This window comes from Podarcis raffonei, chromosome 4, assembly GCF_027172205.1.
Source record: "Podarcis raffonei isolate rPodRaf1 chromosome 4, rPodRaf1.pri, whole genome shotgun sequence".
Classification (NCBI taxonomy): domain Eukaryota; kingdom Metazoa; phylum Chordata; class Lepidosauria; order Squamata; family Lacertidae; genus Podarcis; species Podarcis raffonei.
This window is the reverse complement of record NC_070605.1, coordinates 31,496,565-31,511,305: the sequence shown is the minus strand read 5'-3', so window position 1 is coordinate 31,511,305 and position 14,741 is coordinate 31,496,565.

The following is a 14,741-nucleotide window of genomic DNA, read 5'->3' as shown; positions in this document are numbered from 1 at the left end:
CTGCCAACCTAGCAGTTTGAAAGCATGCCTGTGCAAGTAGATATATAGGTACCGCTGCTGTGGGAGGGTAAACAGCATTTCCATGCACTCTGGCTTCTGTCATGGTGTTCCATTGAGCCAGAAGTGGTTTAGTCATGCTGGCCACAAGACCTGCAAAGCTGTCTGTGGACAAACAGTGGCTCCCTCAGCCTGAAAGCGAGATGAGCGCCACAACCCCATAGACTTAACCGTCCAGGGTTCCTTTACTTTTTTAATCTTACCTAAGCACGCACTACCTTACAATCTAACCCACAAACGTTTTAATACATGTATACGATCAGAGATTATTCAAACTGCAGGGTTACCAATGGACCAAAGCAAGGTTTCCAAACTTGAGTCTCCAACTGTTTTTGGACTACAACTCCCATCATCCCTAGCTAGCAGGAGCAGTGGTCAGGGGTGATGGGAACTGTAGTCCAAAAACAGCTGGAAACCAAAGTTTTGGGAACTCTGGACCAAAGAAAGCAACCTGGCTGTTCTTGTGTCTTTTACCAGTGGCTTGATGTGAAGAAACGGGCAGACACACCTTTTCACAGCCAGGAGGTTTACATTATTACCTACTAATGTAAGCACATCAAGATAAATGCAGCGAGAAAGGCCTGTTGAAAAGTCTGTTCAATGCAAATCCCTATTTAGTTTACAAATGTGGGAAATTCAGAATGCTGCCACTTTTTATGAGCAGAAGCATTCTGCATCAGCTGGAACATAAGCAGCATTCACCATACTGATGCTCTTTCTGCCCAACAGATTCCATGTTTGGTGGACTCTACACACATAAAAAAACGCTGTGAAAATGCTTTAAACACACACACACATTTTGAAAAATACATTGAATTTTGCATAGCTCACTGTCGCCATCTTGTGTCACATTTGTATATTGCACTTTACAACACATTTAAAATGTTTTATTTGCAGCTGTGTAGCTGAGTCCTTTGTTAAACCTTCTGATGATCAATCCTGCTGTGCACAAAGCCTCTGTTTGTGAGCAGGTGTCAACACTAGAAAGTCAGGCTCTGTTTTTACAGACCAATCTTATTCTTCCCCCTCCATTTCTATAATAGATAGATGATAGATGATAGATAGATAGATAGATAGATAGATAGATAGATAGATGACAGACAGACAGATTAAAAACCCTGAAAATTAAACAAAATTGATTTCAATGGAATTCTGAGCAGGAAAACACAAGATCACAGCTTTTGCATTTAGGAAAGGAGGTGGACCTGCAATGAACAGAAATGCAATGCAGCTCCCATGTGTGTTCTGTAATACTTGTATAAATGACAGGCTTTCCTATTGTGCAAAGGAAACAAGGCATGAAGGAATGGGGCCAGCCCACCAAAAACCAAGAAACCATTTCATGAGCTGTACTGCACCCATATGTATTTGTGACCCCCTCCCCCCAAAAAGGGAGTAGGATCCAGGAACCCATGCTAAAACGCATTTGATGCCCTCCCCAGCCCCAGTGTTTCAAGCTGTGAATCAGGCAAGGAAACATATGTAGGCAAGGGTGCCAGCTTGAATAAAATATTGGGGTGGGCAGGTAAGACCCACCCTGAATAATCAATCACATGATGCAGTGTGTGTGTGTGTGTGTGTGTGTGTGTGTGTATACTCCCTCCCTCCCTCTCTCTCTCTCTATATTTATATGAATGGCAATGCCCATTAACCTTGGGGAGAGGCTCCCTCTAATATTTTAGGGTGGGGGCGAAGGGACCTCAGGCCATAGGACTTGGCTCCTCTGTATGCAGGGAAAAGTGCAGTGAAAACATCCAGGAAAGAAAGAGTGCAGTGCTGAGCAGAGCTGGTGGAGAGGAGAGGTGAATGACATAGCTGGCCACCTTCATTATGTCCAAGGTAGACATCCAGTTAATTGAGCAAAGTGAATTCCCCCTGGAATTGGGATTAAATTGGGGGGGAGGGGATAATTAGTCCTTGGTGGGGAATGGAAGACAGGGATTCAAAGATAGTTTGGGTTTGCATTAACACACACACACATCCCAAAAAAAGTCCATGTTTATTTGTCTTCCCCTGCACTGTGAAGGGAGAGCAGCACATATCCTGCCTCTCTCTGATCATGTAAAATTCATCATTTCCCTCTTCCTTTTTAGTGCGTGGGCTCCAAGGGAAAGCAATAAAATTGCACATTTCTCTGGCACTGAGGCTGCTGAACATTGCAGTCATTAGCATACTAGCTACAATAAAAGATGAAAACAGGGTAACTGTGGAAAGCTGTGGACATCACCAGTGACGTTCTGCCAAAGTAGCTCCACCCCAAAAATCCTACTTGAAGTCTTCTATTAATTTTATGGCCAAAAGTGATTTTCTCTCAAACATCCTTTGCAGAAACAATCTTCTTCCCTGTTTGTTTTGTTTTTGTAAGATTGTTTGCTTATGTTCAATTAAAGGGGGAGGGGAACCTGTGGTGAGGACTTTTTAATGCTTCATCTGATCCCTAATAGTATCCATCTGTCTTGAGAGACAATGCAGAGCCCCTCCAGGGGTGAAGTCAAATCAATGTATTATGAGCAACTCCCTGGAGTGCAAGCCTGGGTAGTATGTATGGAGGTCCTCGTTTGCCCAGATGACAATACTCTCTCAGCCTTGCTAATGTGGTCCAATGGAAAGTAGAGCAAAGTGTTTGGCACCAGCTTGGCTGCAGGAGTTGCCAGAAGGAAGCTTACAAGCCACCATCCAACCATCTTAGGGACTGCACTCCAGATTTGTGTTGGGTTTACTCCTTAGCCTTTTCTTCTCCTGAATATATCCTACAAGGCAGCAGAGGTTTGAGTTTTCCTTTTCCTAGATGGGCTACCTTCCCAGGTTGACGAGTGCCAGCTGCCCCTCACTTTCCTCTACAGTATGTGGCGCTGTGGGTTAAACCACAGAGCCTAGGACTTGCCGATCAGAAGGTCGGCGGTTCGAATCCCTGTGACGGGGTGAGCTCCTGTTGTTCAGTCCCAGCTCCTGCCAACCTAGCAGTTCGAAAGCACGGCGTTTCCGTGTGCTGCTCTGGTTCGCCAGAAGTGGCTTAGTCATGCTAGCCACATGACCCGGAAGCTGTCTGCAGACAAACGCCGGCTCCCTAGGCCAATAAAGCGAGATGAGCGCCGCAACCCCAGAGTCGGTCACGACTGGTCCTAATGGTCAGGGGTCCCTTTACCTTTACCTTTATGTGCAGAAAATGCCTTCTTGACCATTGGACTCCCTCTTGAACTTGTCTGCTCAATCCAGGGCAGCTTGTCTTTGAATCCAGGGGAAGTCCCTAACTTACTGAGGGTTTGAGACCCATCAGCTACCCTCCACTGGTTTAGCAGGCCAGTTGAAGCCATTTCCCTGGGTGTGGCTGCTGTTGCATGCTGACAGCTTCTAGGAGCCATGGATGAGAGTGGAGTGCATTTTATGTGTGTACTGGTTTATTTCTATCCCACCTTTCCTCCAAGAAACTCAATGATGTATGTCCATGATTCACAGCAACTTTATGAGGTAGGTTAGGTTGAGAGCAAGTGACCAGCTCAAGGTCTCTTGGTAAGCTTTTGGTAGAAGGTGTCTAGGAATTTAAATTGATCAGCACCATTCAATCAGGTCATAGACCAAGAAATGTATTTAGTATGTGTGCAATGGTATACCACAGGAGTTCTGCCTTCAGGGAACACCTTAAATATTGATAAATCTGCCAAGCAGCCCCTGAAAAATAGGAAGTTACATGGAAATTTTAAATGTTACAGAATATCCCAGAGAATGTTTTGGGGTGTGTTCTCAGTTCACAAAGAGCACTGAAAACGGAGAATATACCTTAAAACACACCTGACTGACTGTCATACCTTCTACGTTGCGGAGGAAGATCAGCGGTGGTCTTTCAGAGATCTTCTAATTTAGGACCCCCTGACAATATTTATGCAAGCATTCTCCCGAAACATTTGTCTCTTTATGTGTGCAACTATGCAGATATGTCCCTGGGACCATGCTATTCTGCATAGTCTTTTCTTCATCTTGCTTCCTTCTCCTGGAGGCTCTTCTCTGTTTTCCCTTCACTGGGGCAGGGTGATATTAATTTTTTGCTCTGCTAGTCAGAAGATTAGAAGTATTAAGATGTATGCGGCATAACAATGCTTACTTTTATTTTTTATTTTTTTTAATTGGTGGGGAGAATAAACAGGGCTGCTGCAGTGACAAAGAGGGTTATCTTCTTGTAGCTGAGCTATCTTGCAGACACTGCCATTGGCTTGATTTTAATTGTTCCCAGATTTCATGTTTTGCTAAGCATTTCTTTTCTCTGTGCATCTCCAAAGTGTGTGTGTGTGTGTGTGTGTGTGTGTGTAATCTGTGAGTGCTTGTGTGAGAAACTTCAGATAGCCCTAGAATGAAAAAATATACATAAAAGAGTCAAATTATAGCCCAGGGCTGTATGCCTTTAGGTGATGCATTAACATACCAGTGTAGGCTCAAATTCAGATCCTTCAAGCTAAATTTGACTGGAGTAAGATGCATGCAAGCAGGCAGACACAAGTGCCAAGAAAGTCTTTGGACTTAATTTTAGCAGTGATTCCAAGGTCATACGGATCAAGGATGTAATATAATTTATGCTCGAGAACCCATTTTCTGCCAACTTCCTGCCCACGTGTCAGCTTACACTCTGAGTCAAGGATACCACAGAATGTTGCAATATTAGTAGGATGGCATTTTACACTCTCTTTGCAAAGGCAAGAAAAAAAAAGAAAAGCAAACAGAGGATAAGAGTCTTTTTTATTTTAAAAGCCTGTCTCCCACTTCTCTCTCTCTCCTCACCCACCCACCACACCTCCACTTGATCATAACACTTTCCTCAAACTGTTGCTGTCTGATGCCTCCTTTACAAAAGTCCTATTGTGAAGACTTTACTGGCGCCAGCTTTGGAGAACCTTGGGGAATGACGCCTTCAGTGCCCTCCTTCTATTTGCAATTGCTCCTCTTTGTCCCCACTTGCCCTCTTCCTTTGGTTCAGATCCACATGGCCAGACGGAGGGAAAAGGTGAGAGACAGGATGCTTGTGTGTCCTATTTTATGAAGGGCTGTCTGATCTAGCAATAGAAGGGTCTGTCCATTTCAACCCTCTCGAGTTCTCATTTTTCCAATCTTAAATTCAGTTCTCCATATTTCTGCAGCAACCTGCAAATTTCCTTTGTGAAACTCCTCACAAAAATCATTCCGCTTCTTCGTGCAAATGGAACCTACCACATTTCTGTGTTATCTTCATCAATGTGTTCATTTCTAAGCACACTTCCCTCTAATCTATGTATTTTTGAGAGCCAGTGTGGTGTAGTGGTTAAGAGCGGTAGTCTCGTAATCTGGGGAACCGGGTTCGCGTCTCCGCTCCTCCACATGCAGCTGCTGGGTGACCTTGGGCCAGTCACACTTCTTTGAAGTCTCTCAGCCCCACTCACCTCACAAAGTGTTTGTTGTGGGGGAGGAAGGGAAAGGAGAATGTTAGCCGCTTTGAGACTCCTTAAAGGGAGTGAAAGGCAGGATATCAAATCCAAACTCTTCTTCTTCTTTTTGTAAACATTCTTTGCTTAGAGAACTGCATGGCGAATTTTGGATTGGTGCAAATTTTAAAAGATGGTTGTGTTTCAGTTCCCATATTGTTTCGGAGAGTGTGAATTTGATAAAACTGGTTTTAAGTATTAACTGAATCAAAATTATCTTCTCTTGTTAGTCTGATCCAAATCCAGGTTAAATATAAAGATACATAAGAAATGTGTGCAGGAATCTTGAAGTTGCCCATCCACACAGTAAGCTGTGGTCTAAACCACAGAGCCTAGGGCTAGCCGATCAGAAGATTGGCAGTTCAAATCCCCTCGACGGGGTGAGCTCCCATTGCTTGGTCTCTGCTCCTGCCAACCTAGCAGTTCAAAAGCATGTCAAAGTGCATGCGGGAAGGTAAACGGTGTATCCATGCGCTGCTCTGGTTCACCAGAAGCAGCTTAGTCATGCTAGCCATATGACCTGGAAAAACTGTCTGTGGACAAACCCCGGCTCCCTCAGCCAGTAAAGTGAGATGAGCACCACAACCCCAGAGTTGTCCACGACTGGACCTAACGGTCACGGGTCCCTTTACCTTTTAGTGGACTGAACCCAGCACACATGAGGGTTCATTTTTCTTCTGTGAAATAGGCATTATTTGGTACCCATGACAGTTTATTAGATTCACAAATGTAAACAATCCCCAGGCTCTAAATAGTTGAAGATTCTTGGCTTAAGTCAAAGACATAAGGCAATATAACTTTTCCTCCCTTAACTAGACCTCTTTCTTTTTCTTTTTTTAGAGTAGGTTCTTCAACCCAAGAGTAGACAGGGCTACATTCACAGTAAGTATGAATAGGTCTAATTAAACACAGCAGCATTTACCTGCAAGTAAACACACATAAGGCTGTACTGTGAGCTCCTAAGGCTGCACCTGCCATCTAGTACCCAGTAAGAATGAAGGAAATATTCTATTTAAATGTAATCTGTATGGGAGACATGAAAGCAGAGGAGGAGAAAAAAATCAGCGTGTTTGTGAATGTCAAACATGATAGATGGAGGCTGAAATAAGCAAGCCAGTTTCGTATAATATAGCAATGTGCTGTGTTCCCCCGTTTACTTACGTTTAAATAAGACCAGAGAACCATTAACCCCACAATCAATTTTGAGATCTGATATTATAACAGTAAACACAGCTTGGACTCTGGAACCCTGCATATATTCCTGGCTACCACTAGAAATTTTGAACCTACAACCTGAGAATTCTTGAAGCACTAAAAGAAGTTCCACACATGTCATTTGTCCCCTTTCTGTGATTCATGTCCATGTTTGCCACTGCAACATAACCAAATAGTAGCTACCTGTATTTGCCAACTGACTCAGATTGCCACTGATACCACTACGATTGGACACGGAGGAGAAGTGCAAAATGCAGCTATATGGCAGCCATTTTGTGTTATGCCATGCTTTCAAGGTAGCCATTTTGTGATTAGTGCCCAGAGTTCTTTCTCAAAATTCCAAATGTACTCACGTGCACAGCATTGAAGAGATTCATTTCAGCTATTTTTCAGCCAAGCATGCTTGAGATTCAAAAGAGCCTCATTTGGGCATCCAAATCTGAAGCAATATCTGAAGCTAAGAGCACTGCTGTTATCCACAATACTTTAAGAACACAAGAGCATCCAAACAGCCTGCTGGATCAGGCGAAAAGGCCCATCTAGTCCAGCAGCCTGTTCTCACAGTGGCTAATCAGATGCTTGTAGGAAGCCGACAAGCAGGACCCAGGTGCCACAACAATCTTTCCTCCTCTGGTTTCCAGAAACCAATTCTGAAGCATTACTGCCTCAAACCATGGAGGTAGAGCATGGCGACCATGACTGGGAACCATTGATAATCTTGTACTCCTTGAAGTTGTCTAATCTTATTTTTAAGCCATCCAAAGATGGATCTAAACACAGGCAGGAGGGAGAGAAAAACGCTATAAATAAGTCAGAAATTATATCATTTTAACAGAAGAAAAAAACCCCTATGGAAAATCCTGTTTTAAAATTTTCTGCTCTCTGGCACCATCTGGTGTTGCGCATTTGTAATGCATTCAAATTGCTGTTGGTTTTTTTACTAATGTAGCTGAGTCCCAAGTTGGTGGCCATCACCATCTCCAGTGGGAGCGATTTCCATAGTTTAACTCTTTGCTGTGTGCAGTGCTTCTTTTTCTGGGGGTGCTGAAGGGGATGCAATTCTAGCACCATTCTTTGTAGAAGAAAAGCACTGGTTAAAAATGTGGCATTTACTGTAACAACTTCATGGTGAGTACCAGCACCATTTTTTCTAGAAAAAAAGCACTGGCTGTGTAAATAAGTCCTTTCTTATTTCTGTCCTGAATCTTACAACATACAGCTTCACTGGAGAGCCACATGTTCTGCTGTTATGGGAGTGAGGAGGGACCTCTCTCTATCTACTTTCTCAATGCTATGCATAATCTTATAAACTTCTCTCATGGCACCTGTTACTCAACTTCTCTCAAAACTAAAAAGTCCTAAATGCTGCAACCTTACCTCATAGGACAGTTGCTCCATCTCCTTCTGGTTGCCATTTTGGTTGCTTTGCAAACCAGGGCAGCAAATGGTGCACAGCCCTGTTCAAGTATCCAAAGCCAGTCAGGTTTTTGAGGCAGATAATCTCACAACCACCTCTCTCTCTAGCATTAAAAATGCAACAATAATAACTTTAACAACTATTTGCTGCCTTTCCATGATGGCCCAAACCATCAGCCTGAGGCAGCTGACTAATGGGAGGGCCACAAACTTCTACACAGAAACACCATTTTTTTCATGTGCTTTTACAACCCCAAAGACCTTCCCTTTATTTCTCCTTATCGCTGGTGAATTGCCCTCTGTATGGTAGCTAGTATCTCCCCGTAGGCTGCATAGTTGAGTTTTGCTTTCCAAAATCAATCTCTGCTCGTTCTTTAACAACATTCCCCTTCTATTTATAGCTTTATTTATTTATTTATTTATTTATTTCCACCCAAAGGCTAAGTATCCGAGGGTGTACGTTACAAGAGAAATGGATGCACTTTCCCCAAAAGATTTCATTACGGGCCTGTTGATTTGACACAACTGTAAATGCAAGGACAGTTTCAAGAGGTCATGGGACATAAATGCAGCAAAGCTTAGTGGAAGGACCACAAAGGGAGGTCAAGTGAAGGTGTGCCTGTTGTTTGTGGAAAGTAAAGGCAGAGAGGAGACAGCTATATTCTCTAATAAGGCACTCAGTACTCTTCTGAAAGGAACAGATGACAGTAAGCTGTGTTCTTTGTGCAGGGGGTCCCAAGTTGGCATTGAGTCTCACATTCTGGTCAGTCGTTATGCTTGAATGTGAAATGTAAAGAGTAAATACATGCTTTGCCTGCTATGTCTCCATATGTAGTAGCCCTCACATACTCTTGCCTCAACATTCCCATGTGCCTGCTAGGGTCTTCTTAGTATGTTCAGGTGAACATACTTCCATACCACTGCACATTTAAAATCCTTTACCTTTCTTAAGGGACACAGGTGGTGCTGTGGTCTAAACCACTGAGCCTAGGGCTCGCCGGTCAGAAGGTCGGTGGTTTGAATCCCTGCGACGGGGTGAGCTCCCATTGCTCGGTCCCTGCTCCTGCCAACCTAGCAATTCGAAAGCATGTCAAAGTGCAGATAGATAAATAGGTACTGCTCCGGTGTGAAGGTAAATGGCGTTTCTGTGTGCTGCTCTGGTTTCGCCAGAAACGGCTTAGTTATGCTGACCACATGATCTGGAAAAATTGTCTGCAGACAAACATCGGCTCCCTCGGCCAATAAAGCGAGATGAGCGCCGCAACCCCACAATCATTCGCGACTGGACTTAACTGTCAGAGGTCCTTTACCTTTCTTAAGGAAAACATCTGAATTTACTTGTTCCCTTTTCCTCAAAATACATGTTGGATAAAAGACTGAAGAGCACACAGCAGGTTAATGAATAATGACTGCTAACACAACAGAACCTCGGGGCCTCGTTCATTTCTATTATTTCGTTGGGGGCTTGACTTTGAGGCACATGTTATCCCATTTGCTGTACCCGATGACTGATATGCAGCTCTCGGTGATTGATTAACTGTGCCTCCAGACTGTCACTAGTTTGCAGGAGGCATTCAAGTGCATGTAGGAAATTTAGGTTTGTGCTATTAAAGTGGATTAAAATGCTCCGTTGCAACTAAACAAAATGACTTTTTCGTGGTTAGGAAAGTGACAGGGAAATGGACTGGAAAGCAAATCAGAACGAATACTCCTTGTCACAAACAACATGAACAAATGTATCAACACACTGCAGGGGGGGAAAGCAGAATGAATGCTCACTAAAGACTGGACATGGTCTGACCACTGTTACATAAGCTTTGGGCAACCAAATCAGGATGAATGCTCAATAAACAGGTCATCTGGAAAAGCCTTAAAACCTTATTACTGCTGAAACCATGCAAATAAGGAAGTTAAAATAGGTACTTACATTCGACTGCAACACCTTAGTATCTGTGCACCACAGAGAGGCAGAAACTGAGCGTTAATAACTCCAACCCTAAAGCCCAACTCATGTTTTACAATAAAAATAAAAATAATGAATTCTAACAAACACAAAGCAAAACCTTAATGTAGTGAAGTAATGTAGTGCAGTAAAATTTTGTTTTAAAATGCATTAAAAACAAGAACATAGAATTGCTGAGTTGGAAGGGATCAAAAGGGCCATCTATAGTCCAACCCCCTGCAATGCAAGAGTCTTTTGCCCAACGTGGGGCTTGAACCCCCAATCCTGAAATTAAGAGTCTCAAACTCTACAAACTGAGCTGTCTCTGAGTAAAACCCTCAGGGCTCATTCAGACTTCCTTCTTTGCTGCGCTTTTTAGGCACAGGTCTGCCTTTTCTAGGACTGTGTCCTAGTGGTGTTTTGTCCCACCACTTTCCCCTGGAAAATCTGCAGGTTACTGCTGAATCGGAACAAACAGCAATGAGGTTTATGCAGATTGCCATTTGTTGCAATTTAGTAGGAAACAGCAGGTTTTATTCAAGTTAAGTGGCAGGGAAGAAGAAGAAGAAGAAGAAGAAGAAGAAGAAGAAGAAGAAGAAGAAGAAGAAGATTGATGCTCGCACATCGACGTATAAAATGCAGACCTGGGCCTGGAAAGTGCAGTGCAAAAGGAAATCTAGTTGAGTCCACAGCAACAATCTTCAGGTAGGATGCAGGTTGAAGTACAATTTACTGAAACTAAAACATACTCAAGGCAGACCAAGGAAGTAGAATTCACTACAACAAAATGTTTCAGAGGATATGTATTTACATTGGGAAATAATTGTGTCATGAGAACAGATTAATAAGCAAGATGTTGGTGCTGACCTTTAAAGCCCTAAACGGCCTCGGTCCAGTATACCTGAAGGAGCATCTCCACCCCTCATCGTTCTGCCTGGACACTGAGGTCCTGCTCCGAGGGCCTTCTGGCGGTTCCCTCACTGAGAGAAGCCAAGTTACAGGGAACCAGGCCTTCTTGGTAGTGGCATCCGCCCTGTGGAATGCCCTCCCACCAGATATCAAAGAGAAGAACAACTACCAGACTTTTAGAAGACATCTGAAGGCAGCCCTGTTCAGGGAAGCTTTTAATGTTTAACAGACCACTGTATTTCAATACTTTGTTGGAAGCCGCCCAGAGTGGCTGGGGAAACCCAGCCAGATGGGTGGGGTGTAAATAATAAATTATGATGATGATGATGATGATGATGATGATGATGATGACATGCCTAAAGAAAAAATTCTCACAGAATATTTTCACTAGACAAAGATACACATCTTTGTACATGATTTGTTTGCAGATATTTGTATGTTACATGTTGATCTGGATTCAGTGAGAGGGACAACCAGTACCCCACCCCAACCCCACTCCCTGCATCCCAGAAGCTGGGCAGAAGGGAGTCCAGTTCAGGGTTTCAAGCAGAAAGTATTATGTACCTTATACATTTCCTTTTCCATTCAGGTCAGTTATTTCCTCTTGCTATTTGCATACTCGCTCTGGTCATTAAAGTAATATAAAAGAAAGAGAAAATGGTGCCTGATAGAATGCAAAGCTATTATGCCTAGAGAGAAGGTAGGTCACATCAACCCCAGGACGATAAGAGTCAAGGTCAGTAAAAGAGCACTGTGTCTCATCACCGCATTCATTCAAATAAAGGAAATGGGATTGACGCTCGTCTCTCACTCCTCCAGACACTCATTACTAACTCAAATTTCCAGTATTCCTTCCATCTATTGCTGCCTCTCACTGGACCCCATAGCATATTCTGTCTTTGGTAAAGCTTAGCAGGTGAACGAATGCAGGAACAGAGTTTATGGGAACACTTTAGAGGATCTATTTAAACATTTAAAGATAGATTTACAGATAGCTGGATTTAAAGATTAAAATCAAAACAACCCAAGTTTCCCAGTGCGTTTTATGCCAAGCCACACTCTTAAAAGATGAGAATTAAATGGCTATGGTGGGATTTCTTGTAGGACTCCATAACAACTCAAAGTGCTGTTGTTTTTTATGTGGGGTGTGAAGAATATGGGGTGCCGCATCACCCCCTTCCATTACAGTTCCTTGTATTCCATCTCAAAAATCTAACACAGTAAATCAGGAAATGTTGTAAAGTCTAAGATATTGCAGCTGGCATTTGAAATCCAGCAAGATTCAGTGAAAATACAAAAGCTTTTGGACGCAGACTTCAGAATTCTTCAGCCCCAGATATATTTTTTTAAAAAAGTCTTCCAACTTTTTGTTTAATACGTGCATATGATAAGAAATGATCATAGTATTCTAAGCAGGAAGGTATCTTGAAGGACCCAATATTCTGTTTCCGTAGGAGGGAGACTGTGAATGCTTCTGCTGAGAAGAACTATATAGATATAAATGGCGTCCTGAAATTTTTTCCTTGTACAGGGCAACTGTAAAGGGAGATTCCTGCCGTGTGTCCTGTGACTGCTACAAATGTTCCAAATCCTCATGGATATGCAACCTGGAGCCATTACTGCCACCAATGGAGCTGTTATCTACAATAGGCAGGTGTTCATGAAACCTGAGCTGCACACAGTGGCTTTATGAGGTCTTTGCAGACCTCAGACTTACCATATTTACTACAGCAGACTTAGCAGGAACATACAAGAAAATGCACATTACCAGAGTGGTTAGATGGTCTCTGTTGAAATCTTAGGTGTAGTGAACCACACAGAATGACAAACTAAATCATGCACGAGACAATGCATTTTTTTAAGAAACAGGAGGGTGGGGAACCACACAAGTTTTTCTTACTAAAAATATATATATAGCATTGGTCCTTGTGTTTTTGCTATGGGTTCCTACAGATGGAACAGGGGACCAAGAGCATATTAGCGTAGAGGTGTCTATATTTATTTTAGTCCATCACACTCAGTTATTTTCCTCTTGAGATTCTCCTCTCGATCAGAGATGAAGGTCCAGATGTATCTTGGGGCTAAAAGTAACCAAAAGGTCAGAATATGAGGTAATGGAAGTTTGAGTAGTGTGTGAACCTGTGTCACATCCAGCTATTATTCACACGTTCTTTCAGTCCAGATAATAGCAGCAGACTCCAAAATGTGGGTGGATAAACCAAACATCCAAGTCTGTTCTCCCAGATCCATTCTGGATCTTATACAGGGTCCAATCTGATATTCAGGTTGCAAATGGAACACTCTGTACTATCTCCCACACATGCTGATCATAGATGTTATGGGGAGAGACCACTTTATTTGCAACATAAAGGCTATTATAACTTCTTGGACCCTGTATGAATCTGCATCTTCTTGGTGCAGCCAAAACCTGCAACTTTATATCATCTGGTGTGGTGAATGAGTCCACAATTATTGCTTCCACAAGTAACATGAAAAGCAGAGTGACAAACAGGCCATTACAATGTCTGGCCTCCAGGCCCTGACATGAAGCTATGACATTATCATTAAGGGACATAACCTACAGATGCAATTTGGGACCCAATCCTTGTCTACTTTATGCTTTCTAATGTGCAGAGGACTATGTTTCACAGTGTGCAAATAGTCCCGAGATTATATCTAGAGCAGAAGGGAATCAGGTCCACCTCCATAACTTCTGTCGATTTGTGTTTTGTCTCAGTGCCACAGCTACTTATGTAATAATCCTTTTCCTTGATACTTGGCAAGATGAGCCCATAATCTCCTGTAGTCATAGTGTATGGATGGTGCAAAACTTGATTAGACTCATACAGCCATTATTATTCAAACTGGAGAAAGACATTCAAAATAGCCCTGCAGGAAAAACTAACTCACAAACAGTGTTGTATGAGCTTTTGAATATTCAAGCCACAGACTGTTGTTGTACAGTCAGAGTGATAATAAGCAGCAACATTTGGTATTTTTCTGGGGGTATGCAAGGGTACACAGTACCGGCACCTTTTTTTTTCTAGAAGCAGAATTTGCAGAGGAGGTAATGGAGTTTATCTACTGAATCCAACCTTTGGGGAAATTATGCCACTGCAAACCCTATAACTACTCTGGGATTGCTGGACTTGTTTAGTTTCAGGTTGTTATGTACCGTGGGCAGGCATGAAAATAGCTTTATTCTAAATGCAAGCATCTCCTGAAACCGAAAATGGTGTGGTCAGAGGTACCTCTGAATATGAATAAAGGCCTCATTCTGTATCTCTGCTGCTGCTGCTGCTGCTTCATCATTAGCCATAGCAATTCATGACCTCCCCAAGAACTCAGAAAACGTTGTGTGACACTTTTAGCTCAAACAATGCAAATTAAGGCAAGCCCCTTTGCTCCTAACCCTGCTTGCGTTTCCAAGCAGAGGGTAGAGCATAATGGGTTCAGAGGTCAAAGTGACCCTTTGCCACTTCTAAGCCATGTTTAGCTTAACAATTTAAAAGGTCAGGTGTCTGGCTTTAAGTGCTCCACGGCAAGCCCAGTTCAGTAACCTCATTGTTTTAAGCATATCTGAGAACAAATTATTGTTGTCATGAGGTAAACCAATATTGTTTACCCAACATTCCCTTCTCTGTCACCTGTGAAACTTCTTTTCTTTTAACTTAGCTTCCAAATCACACAGACATGTCACTTCCTGGGAGAAAGAGCTGCAAGGGTCATAGGCAAAGCAACTTTGTTGTTGTTGT